The sequence below is a fragment of the Diuraphis noxia genome, unplaced genomic scaffold, assembly GCF_037042655.1.
Source record: "Diuraphis noxia isolate RWA-SAM2 unplaced genomic scaffold, SU_Dnox_SAM2 contig0004, whole genome shotgun sequence".
NCBI lineage: Eukaryota > Metazoa > Arthropoda > Insecta > Hemiptera > Aphididae > Diuraphis > Diuraphis noxia.
Genome location: NW_028301714.1, coordinates 49,459,049 through 49,473,240, shown reverse-complemented (window position 1 = coordinate 49,473,240; position 14,192 = coordinate 49,459,049). Strand labels below are relative to the sequence as shown.

Genomic DNA, 14,192 nt, shown 5'->3' with positions numbered 1-14,192 from the left:
TATATATCATACATATGAAATTTTATTGCGGTCACCTGTTTTTGAATCAATATTAAGGTATATAATAAATATTGTGATTATAATATTATAAACTCGGTAACAATTCTTATGCATCTATCTCTATTTTTATGATTTTTACATTTCCAAAATATTAATTTACACAAAATAATAATTAAATATGAAATCATTGTCTTTTTATATTTTAAACTAAATATTAATATACTAATTATAGAACCATTTCTTCAGTTTGTATAGTACCTACCTTTAGATAAAACTAAAAATATAAATTCAGTATTATATTTCTGTTAGATCTTGATATATGTATGAAATACCTAGGCCTTATATATTATATTATAATGTCTACATTGGTGATTTGTGAATTCTATTGCCATTGTCAAGAATTTTATAAAATACCCAGTTTTTTGCTTTGCTGATTGCTTGTAACAAATATTTATTATTAAATATTAATTATTGATACATATAATTATTTATTTGATGAGTTTTATAGTAATTGTAAGTCTGTATAATGATATAACTATGAAAGTTAAGCGATGGGAACGCGAAAAACGTCGCACATCCGTCGTATATCATATTATGGGCTTATAGGCTGTAAGTTATAGTCACATCATAATATTTATTATTGTGTTTAAGCGTACACGAGGATTCGTTGTTGGTTGGCGTGCATAGGTCGACCACAAGGTCGAGTGTCTTTGCTCAAGGTCTTCGAATGAGTTCGAAACAAATAAAAAAAACCAACAAAATAATACTTTAATAATAGTAGGTACATGCGATCGTCTTCACGTACAGGTATAGTTATAAAAAGTATATAATATAATGGTATGAATAAGCACACAATATATAGTATAGACAATATAGGTACATACTTTTGTTTTCTATATTTGCCCGCAGTGGTTATGCTTAAACGTCATCACTATTATCTCTACACATATTATAAGTATACAAATGTGTATATATTTATTACCATTATTTCCACGCGTATAATATTAGACGCGTTTACTTTGTTGTATGCGAGTACAAAATACACATGTATTATACAGGGTGATTGTATTTGAACGCCAAATATTTTTACATAACTACTATATACTTAAGCAGTATAACATAATTAAAATATTTATCATTATGTTTTTTGAATAATACCTATATATTAAATGCCAATATAACATTGACAATATTCTTTATCTTAAAATGTAAGATATAATGTAGCGGAAATATAAATTTGATAGGTACTAGATGTCCCGTCCTGCCTGACTTTGCTGGAGCCAAGAATTTATATTTTTCAATAATTTTATTTGCATATGCAATTTAATGCATGTTTTTACCTCATCTTCCCTAGTAACCAATGGCTAAAAATACTAACTTATCATTTTATTGATAAAATCAGTAAGCTGTAACAAATAGTAACCATTTACAAACAAAAATGTCCATCGTATATCTCCAAATCCTTTCATACATTTTCAATAACAAAAATAATTGGTCACACAACGAGATAGCAACTATGCTATCATTCAAATTAACCAAACAAGCAACATTTATAATATTTCATTAAAATTAAGTTAAGTGGTTTCGAAGATTAGCGTGTTTGAACATCGTGATAAGGCTTTAAATAACGCAAAATTATAAAATAATCCTCCTGTACATTGTTTGGCGATGCGTTTAAGGTATTATGTATCTATAATACATCTGCAATAACTCCCTGTTGCACTGTGGTTATGTATTATGTTATTATGTATGATATGTATATATATTACATATTATATCCGTAACGAATTATGCGATTTTTATCTTTCCCCTATGTGTATCTATATTATTATAATAATTTTTCCACATGATGTACAATAATAATAATATGCAATACGCGTTATGTAAATTCACGGGCGTTTAACCAACAATTATCCCGACGGATCGACTTGCACTGTGGCTGTGGCGGATGACCGACCCTCAGGTTGAATAGATCGTTTAAGTCACCGCAATCGCCATCGCCGTTCAATCCAGTGAATATGATAATAATGATGTTCGTTGTGTTCGTGCGCAGTTCACAGACTTTATAATCGACAAGGTGGTCAAATCTTATAAGCATATAGTACGAAAATACTATTTATCAGAAAAACATACTCGTCCGTATTGTCGAGCGTGGTGTATGCATCATGATCAGCAAATTATGTGGTAATATGGCAATAATACAAATGTGGTAGAGCAAAAAAAAAAAAAAAATATTGTATTGTTGACTGCCCCAAAAATATTCCAATTTATTTCATGAAATGACATCGATGGGTTTTCTACTGATAATTAAAGCGTATTTAACCATATCTGACATATTATCGTATTTATGGAGAACACTCATTCACCTTAGTCAGTTATAACGTTTTTATAAAAACCCTAATTCTACCACCACAACATAATGTGAAGTTTTTCGAAAATGTTGTGATAAGAGCAACTAAGTTTATTAAAGCTTATTTTTTGATGACATCATTTTTGTATGTTATAAAATGTTATTTTTACTATATTACTCTTGGGTAGGTCACACACAGTAATTTATAACATACATATATTTTAGGAAGGTGTAAGACTTATACTGACAACTTATACATTTTATATTTCATCTGTGAAATAAAATTACTATAATCTATACAAGTTCCAAAATTCAAATTGTAGTAAAATTATAATTATTGTACTATGTGGTTATTTTAGGTTCTACAATAAGAAATTCACAAAATATCTAATAAAAAAATTCTATCGATTATTATATTGAAGGCGAAGTGGTGTGGTTAAATTTACATTAGAGATTGTACTAAAAAATATGTAATTGAAGGACTTTAATTATGATGCATAATAGAATTTTTTTATCATAATCGAAAAAAATACATATTTCTAATATATCAGATTAAAATTTTGCAGTTTAAGGTCGTTTTGTTATTGAAAAAATATGAAAATAAAAACAATAAGCTATTTTTACTGTATACTTAAACTTATAAACATTTTTTATGATTCTGGATAATAACTTACTACCTTGTTCTTTCTAATATTATTATGATAATTAGGAATTATAAGTTAATCACATTATAATATTTCGTTATGAAATTCAAAATTACAATAAATTTAATAGTACCTAATAAAATCTCTGCAAAAAAATAAACGCCTAATATTGTGACACGAGTTTATTTTTATACTCCGTGTGTATAAATATTATTACATAAAATTAGTAAATCGCATACAAAATATTCTCGTAGGTTTATAATTTATATTATTACATAAAACAAATAATAGGGATGGGTAGTTCGTGAGTGAGTTGATTCAAAGAGTTGACTCTTTTAAGTGAACTGAACGAATTGAATCAGTTTGCTTTAGTTCAGTGACTCAATAACTCAGTGTTACCACTGATTCACTACAACTCGTGAATTTGTGTTATCACTTATCAATTCATGAATTATGGGGTGATACTACGGATTTAGATTTACTGACTCAGTACTGATTCATCTAACTCTGGCAATTCGCCTTCACCACAATCTACACATACTACATGTCTACATAATAAATAAATATATTAAGATGATAGTACACACTACACAATAATATTATTCTAATATGTAACCATATACGTTACGTAAGGTATGTTAGTAACGCGTATGATGAATTGGCCCATTATAAAACTTTTAGGTAATAACATTATCTGTGTTCTCATGTTGGTTTTTTACGATATTTTAATTTTTAAATGAGTTATTTTAATTTTCAAATATTCACACTTAACATGCTCATAACTCATTTAAAAATTAAAATATTGTAAAAAACCAACATGAGAACACAGATAATGTTCTTACCTAAATGTTTGATAATGGGTCAATTCACTCTAATATCAAAACTAACAGCACACTATTGAATCTAGAGAACGAAAATTTGCGATGTAGTACGCGTGTAAGACGGAGACAACACATGCGTGTGTAGCGTCCTCTTAAGAACTCATGAGGCACATATAACATTTTAAATTAAATTTGTATATAAAATAAAAGTTCAAATTAATTCCTCATTGTATAATATTTTAATATTAGTAAATACACAAGTATATGACATATTATTGTATTGCATTAAATGACAGAAACAATTTAGTAAATTAAAACTAATATTGAATAAGGTCTTCATACATTTTTATAAATCAATAGTTCATATATTTAGTGATAGATAATCTAATATACTCTGAAGTAACTCTTAAACGAATTGTCATACGAGAGTTGTTTAATTTAATGAACTGATAACTTGGAGTTAATAGGAGTCAATGGAAATTGGGAGTTGACTCACTGAGTTGACTCCCCGAGTCAACTCATTTGAGTGAACTGAGTCAAGTGAACTGACTCATGTTATTGAGTTGAAAATCCCATCTCTAACAAATAATAATAATAATCGCGTGGTTAGATAGGTATACCTAATAGGTATTAGCATTTAAGTAAAAGTAATGGGAATGATAATGATATTATTAATCTCTATAGGTATAGTTGTAAAGAAATGGAAAACAAATTATAGATTGCGTAATGGAATATCGAAATGTTTCACGTTTAAAATTTAACTTAAGTAAAATATGTAACAGTAATGAGTTCCACAAAAAGTACAAGTTCGATACCAGTAAAAGTGCTAAAAATAATTATTTAACATATCATGTTTTATTGAATACAAAAAAAAAACCTCTATAGGTTTGTATATAGTCAAAAGATTTGACGGTAATATAATTATAAAATCTACAATTTGTACTACCTACGTTCCTACGTATAAGCCTAAGCATGTTTGAGTATAATTATTGTATCTTTATAAAAATATAATAATATATAGTATATATATATACCCACGCGGATCAAAACAATTATAACACAAAAATAATAACAATAAACTGAATACATTTTACCGGGAAGATGAGTTCACAAGCTTTCTAAAACAGTTTTAATTTAATCATCATAATAATATGTTAAATAACATATTGCTATTAACAGTCATGTAGGTAGGTATACGTATTTTACCGCGTTCTAAAAAAATTGCACTATTGTCGATTTTAAATCACTATTAAATTATTACTATGTGTAAAGAATACACTCGCAGTAGAATAGATTTTAAAAATAATAAAATATATTCTGAATCATTGAGCAATGTGCATACAATTTAACGTGGATGTATAAAAGAAAGTCTAGATACCTACCTACTCATCATGAACCATTTGTCTTCTTGATATTATTATTTTTTTTTTACTTTGCCAGTTATATCTGTATTATAGGAATTAGAAATATTAATATATATTGCCCACCTTAAGCCCTGTGAGGCGTGGGCCCGTTATGTATAAAATAGAAAATAGTTTTGATCAATGTTACAAAAATATTGTAAAGCATCTAAATATACTCCTACAATTTATAGTTCAAGAAAGTGCAGTTCGAAATAATTATGTATTAGATAATTCTTTTAACCCGTAAACACTACTATTAAGTACTATATGAGCGATTATTTCATATTTACGGAATGTTCAAAAAGGTACTGTTTATAAATGACAATACATGTTATTTTAACCACCCTTGTGCCTGTATAAAACACTCAAGCTGCTGTTTTTAATTTAAAATAGAGACTTTCATTTTCTTGTATAACCTTTAACTTCATAATGATATTGATGAATAATTCAGATTCCAATCATTGGGTCATTCATATTAATTCAAAATCAGAAAGATAAATATTTTAAAAAAAATTACTAGTTTTTACTGTTAAAATATCCACATTGTTTGTACATTATTACACATGTATTATGTATATTGCTAATATTTAATTTACTTAGAGTTATACATTAAGCTTACATAAAATTATATAATTATATTATATTCATCATATTTTATGTACGGCAGGTATGTAAATGTATGTACATGTACCAAGATGCAAAATACGCTTTTCGTGTAGCGATTCCGAGTCGGTTATAATTACGTAGGTTAAGATGCTTAGTGAAATTAAATGGCATGTGTATAATGGCAATTTATGTGATTTCATAATGTATATTCCTAAAAATGATACAACGCCAAATTTATTATTATTAAGTAAATTTTCATTGCTGATCTCAATATATTGCATTCTACTCAATAAACAAATTTAATATAGTAATAATATTTCTATATTAAATTATGTCTTGATTATATGGAAAACGATATTTCTAATAATATAACATAATATATTTATATAAATACTTTGCATAGTAAATAATACATATAATAATTTAGTATAAATATTTATTTAGTACCCACAGCTCATCTAAAAAGCATGACAAGATTTAAAAAACCACCCTTTCTAGATTGTTGTAAGGAATAATAAACACTCTTAACCCGCGGCAGGTATCATGTTCCATATGACACAAAAATTAAATCACGATTTGTGACTTTTATTGATGGAAAGACAAAATCAAACATTTTTGTTAAATTTTCAACAGCGTGCAGCGTAGTCATATGATTCATTATAACAATATAAAGTAATTAGTATCATACAAATTGTTTTATTTTACATTTAAAAAAAAGTATTATTTACAAATGTATAAAAATTCATTGTAATAGGAAATGATATATTTTTTGTTAGAGTTTAATTTGGATAAAAAGTAAACACTAATAAAATAGACTGCATATATTTATTATATTTAAAATATTATCATTAAAAAGAGGTAGGTAAGTGGCTCAGTGAATTTAAAGCGTAAATTTGATTGTTGACAACTGAAGTATAGTTATTTGTGAGTGAATTTTATTGATTTTTATTTTCTAACAAATAAATTATGTTTTAGAAATATATTAATAATTTAATATCGTATATCGTAATATCGTATCATGTATACGAAATATACTCGTTTTGTATTATGTTACACGTACTTAGCTTAACACTTAATACACTTGCTCCTTAGTAATAATCAATTATGCATTATTTGAACAAAACTATCGGATTTATATTGAAGTGTTAGATTTGAGTTTACAAAAATATCGGTTTGGGAGTACATGAGCGCGCTCTACAAGTTGAATTACATTTGACTCACGTTCAAACATACGAACCAATAGAACGCGCTTCTTGTATGTCTAGTGTTTACATCTCCATAAAAAAAATAAGTTATGGAATTAGTATAGAATGGACTATTTTTAACACTTTTCTTAAGTTCGCTTTCACGTCCGTCTGTGATCAAATCTTGCGCGCTCGATTTGAGGCACTTTTTGAAGATGAAAAATTCTGTAAATTGGTATAGACCTTGGTCTTGGATGACAATACAATAATCCGTTGTCATTTTGGGACATGGACCAAAAAAAAAAAAGGATTGTCCCCACGACGTCGCCGTAAACCCCCCGTTTCCACTGTGTGCTTCTGCAGTGATACAGCTTACGACTGTATTGTTGAAACCAAAGAACCTCACACGGTCGTCCGCATTTACGCCGCCGAGTATCATCGCCGGTACGCACAGTGTTATGCTACCTAATCGCCGCTGATCGTCAAGTTATGAAAAATATTTAAATAAATATGTAATAAATTAATAAATATTTAATAATTAATAATTGTCACTTAACGACCACATAAACTTATTTATTTATAAATAAATCATAATCACCAGTAGTTTGATTCTTTTTGTTTCACAAACATATTTCTTAAACGTTTAATAAAAATATTTACTTTCAACTAAAAAGTAGAAAATTAAAAATTAAAAATTAAAAATTTTAAAAACTCACTTTTCCATAAAAACATTTAAAAAAATATTTTAAAAATTGCACTAAAAAGACAAAAATAATTCTCTGTACTTAAAAATAATGAAAAATTTATTGATGAAAAATGTAAAAGTGTGTGGTGCATCATACAAAACATTAAAAGCCGAGCTAAGTCTCACATACACTTCTTTGTTCAATCTTGTTTATAAGATAGTGACTGGCAGTATATGTCAAGTGTAAGAGCAAAATAATGAAAAATTTACTGATGAAAAATTTAAAAGCCAAGGAAAGTCTCACATACACTTCTTTGTTCAATCATGTTTATAAGATAGTGACTGGGAATATATGTGAAGTGTAAGAGCACCACACACTTTTAAATTTTTCATTATTTTTAAGTACAGAGAATTATTTTTGTCTTTTTAGGGCAATTTTAAAAATATTTTTTTAAATGTTTTTATGGAAAAGTGTGTTTTTAAAATTTTTAATTTTTAATTTTTTTTTTTTATTACATTGCGAGAAATAGGAATAATGTTTCTCACTTATATTTAAATATATTCAAATAAAAATGATCACACGTAATAATATGATTTTATAACCTGTACGTAGCCTAGTATAGTCTTGCTTTCATTTTTATTCTGTTTAAATGTAATAGCATAAACATATTGTTTTGTTAAAATTAATTAATATGATACCTATAATCTTAACCATAATTCCATGATTTACAAATTATTGTCACATCAATCGCAAAACATCAAAGCTTATCCAATACGTAATTTTTTATGTAATCGAATAAAAATAAGAAAGCCATTACATAGGTGTGTTTGTATATGCACCTTAATACCTAATATTGTTTGTTTAAATAATATAAATACTTTTAAAATTAGTTGTTACCCATTTTATAACTTTATAATACACGCAACAATTGTTACATTACACTTAGTGGCGCATTATTCACAAAAATAGGCCTTTGTTCGACTTACTAAAATGGTTAGATGATATGTTATCATGAAAATATTTTAGTTCTTAAACGATCTATCGAAACTGCCTAAAAATCAACCTTAATCAAAATAAACTTTTTATGATAATGTTATCTACTTATATCTATTTCTATTAACAGTATTAAGTATTAATTATACTTGTTTCATTTGACGTTCAATATATTATCGATACTCGATAGTCAGAGGCCAGGGCTTTAAAATATGTTATAATTGCTATGTAATACAAATATGTGTTCAATATCTGGCTATCGAACTTGGTTCACCTACATGGCATTAGATACTGTAAAAATAAAATAAACATACACCGTTTTTAAGTAAAGAGTGTATCCACATTGTTTCATATTTTTATTACACACATAAATTTTCATTTTTTAATTAAAAACTTGAATTTTACAGTGTTTTAGTAATATATTTAAGCCAATATTCAATAATATTATCAAATTAATCGTGGAAGTATAAATGTAAGTATAAAAGTAATTAATGCATAATAATATCGTTAAGCTTCAGTTTTTATTTTGACATTATACAAATCGAATTGTATTTTTTTTTTTAGACTGTAATACGATTAGTCACGACAATTAGATGGAATTTTATTTAAAATAAAAAATATATTCTGCGGAAGCTTTTTAGTATTATAAGTTATAGTGAAACCTTACATCATATTGGGTTTCACTAAATAAAATAATTAGGTTATTCTCATTACGTAGTATATATATTATAATCATACTATTAAATTAATACAATTTAAAATGTATATAAAATATACAAATCTATAATAATAATTTTAAATTTGATATAATACACACATCAATAGGGCGCTCCTTTATTTCGCTAAATTAATGAGAAGTAAATGCATATTTGTATACAATATTTTTGGTAGTTATTAACAAAATAATAATAACATATTATATTCATACAAATATATAATCCAGGCTAATGACCTCAGTTGTCGAAGCCCTAACCATAAAAAAAAAAAAATATTTATATATATAATCATATATAATACAATAAAACCTGATAAACATAAATTTATAATTAATATCATTATTAAAATAGAGTTATTTTTCATTATTTATAAAAATAATATATTTCAACATAATTCAGATTTTATATTCATACATTATAAGTATAAAATGTTTAAAAATAAATACAGAGAAAATGTATTTGGATGATGCAATTACATTTCAAGTATTATGATTAATAAGTAATACTATTACATCATAAATTATGAGCATAAACAAAAAAAATTAGTAAAATAAGATCACACGAATATTATCTATTTTTCACTATACCTATTAAAGGCTTTAATTTTTAATATTCTTTAGTGTAAGTTATTAATTACTGTCATTAAAAAAAAACATTATGAAAATATAATTAATACCTTCCTTGTTTAGCTTATTATTTTAAAATATAACCTAATATACATATATATATATATATATATATATAGCCACTAAGGTCATGGGCCATGGCCTGACCTAATACTTACTAAATAATATTATAGTGACATAATAAAATTTAAAACTTAAATAAAAAAAAAACTTAATTTGTAATTATAATTTTTTTCATATTTATAATTTGGCCAATTAAAACCCTAATTCTTGATACCATATATAGATTGTAAATTCACTATTTTTAATAATATTGAAAAAAAAATTGGCTTATCCTAATAAAATGTTCTAGTTTCGCCCATGCGGCGGAGTGGTATATTTATATAAACTACTTCCTATTATAATATTATTATTAATTTCAAGTTTTATATTTTTAATTACTTGAATAAAATATGGAAAGTATTAAAATTCAATAGAAATACTGTTAAACTACACAAACCTTAACCACCAAATTTTTTATTTATCATTGGTAGATATTATACAAGATTAAAATAAAATAATATACTTTTTTTATCAAGAATACCATACCTCTAATTCGAGTTGACTATATACTAAATATGTTTATAGTCTTAACAACTTTATATATCTATCTAATTATATAGATGTGAAATGAAATTTTTTGTACGGGGTAAACTCTGAAATTACTTATCAGATCCTCTTGTTTTTTTTTTAAACGAAAGAGTTTATTGTGGAGCAGGTTTTTGGCATAAATCTAGTCCAATAAAGTTGTGGGGCTAAGAGGGTGACCATACTGAAAAATACAATAGTGTCGCCAACTTTCCACCAAAAAATTATACCAAATGTTTAGTACCCATATTATAAGGTTGCTATTGGCTTCAAATATAAGATGGATTATTTTTTAATTATAACTATTTATTATTTATTATTCATTTCAAGTTTTCGAGTTTTGTAAATTTATAAATTTGTTAATCCATGGGAAGTTTTGAACATGATTAACATGTATTAAACGACGAATTAAACACACATTTTGAATCATATAGAGTTGGTATTTTTAATGGGCAACGAAGTGCGCGGAGATCAGCTAGTGTATTATGCAGGTCGTCACAATTAATTGTCTCATTCTGCAGTAGATACTGCAATTTAACCGTTAAAATATAAATGGTTTTTATGAAGTTTGCAGATCGTTTAGATATAACATCGAAATATTGAGCAGATCAAGGCAAATTATATGAATATTAACATGTACCCTTCAACAAACCATAAACATAATACTATAATAGGCATAAATGTATAATAATATTATATAGGTAAATACAGATACCTAGTATACCTATTGTATAGGTATTATTCTTTATTCTCAGTATTTCAGGATTGTAAAAACGAACGATAATTTAATCTTCAAGTCAAGACGCATATCATCGGGATGACTGCTGATGATCGAGAACAATAAGTGTGGTTAATCTATATATCGAAATCTGAACTCGAACAATCAAACTTAAATGGTCCGAGTATCGCCAACTATATTATTTGCATACTATAGAATTTAGATATATAATATCGTGTGCATCTGAAATATAAAACTATATTAATACAAACATTTTTGTTCTGCTGCGTACGACCACCAGAGGATCAAAAGAAAATTTAAAACGAAAACAGAATGGCGGAATTTTTTTTCTACTTAATTGGATAGATGTGTATATTATATGTTACACGTCAATTCGGTGATTGAATTTTAATTGGAAAAAAAAATAAAATAAACATAACGAAATAAAATAATATTATACCCATCGTACGTCAGAAACACTGCGAAACAATATTTTATAATATAATACTCGAATAGACGCCGCTTTGGACCGGCCAGAATTCTGCGAGCCACCGCCACAATAGTAATAAATACATTGTAAACAAGCGGAACAATGCTGTGGTCGGGTGGAAGGATATTATACAGTGTAGGCACGCACACGAGTACCTACCTCCTTTATGTTGTTATGGCACCGGAGTTATATTATATTTGGTGTGCGATCGGGCGGGTGGGTGAAAATACATCGTCTCCGCGGAAAGGGACAATGGCCGGCGACGAAAGCGGGTGGTCCGGCCCGTCATCGCATAATAATAATCTTCGGACATCATCGCCACGCATACTCAACACTCGCATATTATATACGGTAGCCGATAATATTTTTCGGCCTTTTGACGATTTACTGCAAACCTTCTTTTTCTTATTATTATTACCAGACGCTTTTGTCCGCGCCCGGTTGACCGTGCGATACTGTAGGGGCGGTCGCACCGGGTAGGAACAGAGCAAAGAACGCACCGCTGTTGTTGTATAAGACGAACGTACGCATATTATACACCTCATCGTGCCTACCCAGTGCCCACACAAAATAAGTCGTATACAACGCAGGGCACTTGAACCGAACGTAATCGGCAACGGCTACCGTTTGTGGGCAAGAAAAATGAAAATCCATTATATTATATTATTTTGCGGTCATCCGCCGTTTTCGGGTATACGATAAATCTATATCGTTTAACGGGCACACTGTATATGTCTTATGATTTACTGATTGTATAGGTGCCTCCTATATGTATTATTCGACCTCTATGTTTTCATAGATTCCTGCGGCTTTTGACTTGAAAGTTTCAAGTGAACCACGCGAGGAACACATACCTAAGTTGGTTTTACACCAATGTATTTATAACACTTTATACTATGTATAATTTTGATTTATTTTCACTAAAATTTAGAAGATACATATTATTATACTGTGTAATTACATAGATTAAATTTTAACTATTCTGTGATTTCACGAAGATAATTTTGATTTTCATACAAATTACTCTAAAAGCGACGGCCACATTCAGATCGAATGTCTAAGCTCTAAGACATATGTAAATAGACAATAATATGTCGATAGTCGACGGTCACCAATGCGTGTTTAACAGTTAACTTCACTGCGAATTGTCTTTCTGACAGATAAAGACAGAACTGTCAAATATTTTAATTAATATTTTACATTATACATTTTAAAATTCCACATTCAAAATCCTGTGTATACATTATATTTAGTAGTTTTAGATTTTGAGTCAATACTATCAATCATAACAGTGATAAAATTTTAAAGAAATATTGTTCAAAATTAATTTATTACAATATATCATTTTAAAAAGTAATCACTTTAATTTACACAAAAATACAAAACTCTTAAGTCATAATAGTATACTTAAACTATAAACTTTGATCACGTTTTTGAACGTTTAATTTTCTTTATTAAGATTATTCTTTGGAGTATAAATAAATCAATAACATATAAAACTTTGATTACATTTGTTCTGAGAAGATTTAAAGTCGTTAAATTTACTATATATTGTGACGCATACAATCAAGAAACCAATAATCTGACACGATGCTTCTGCAAAGACGAATAAAATGGATTGTAAAACTTTCCAATTGTTCTTTTACGACAAACGTGCATTGATCAAATAAAACAAACTTTTAATTGAATTCAATTTAAATTGTATGCAGTTTTGTATAACAGACGATGTCCTTGTGAAATGATTAACCGTAGTCAACTGCGTATTATAGACCTATGATGGTTGAAAAAGACATTAAAATGTTGTGTTTTTATTTACATAGAAATGGATTGAACCAGGACCCAATCTAAGAGAACAGGTCGCCTTACTTAATATATTATCATTAAGTAATAAATAATAATCGTTGTTTTCCTCAAGTAATCGATAAATTATTGAACATTTTATGTCTTGCAATTTCTGATTATGTAAGTATACTATAAAACGTAGGTTAGGCTAACCTAACGTATTTCGTAATGCTTATTTTAGAATATTTGTTATAAGATAAGCGCTCCAAATACATAATAAATTGACAAATTATTAAATATGTAATATAAAAATAAAGTCCGAGATTACTAAGTATTTATAAAAAAAACACTAAAAGCAAATAATAATATCTGGAAGGTACATAAAATAAAATATTTATTGTGACCCTTAGGTTTTAAGAAATCAAGAATAGTCGCCTAAAGGGAAAAGCAATATAGGCTAATAGCAGAATAGAGTAATAAGCACATTTAATTTAAAAAATAATAAATGAATTAATGAAAAGTAATTGTGGAATAATTACTACAAAA

General features: G+C 27.2%; 1 pseudogene; it reads right to left on the bottom strand.

The window, feature by feature from the left end:
- LOC149056151 (uncharacterized) overlaps window positions 1-12,395 on the bottom strand; it is an 89,698-nt pseudogene extending 77,303 nt beyond the window's left edge.
- Between the last annotated feature and the right edge of the window lie 1,797 nt (window positions 12,396-14,192).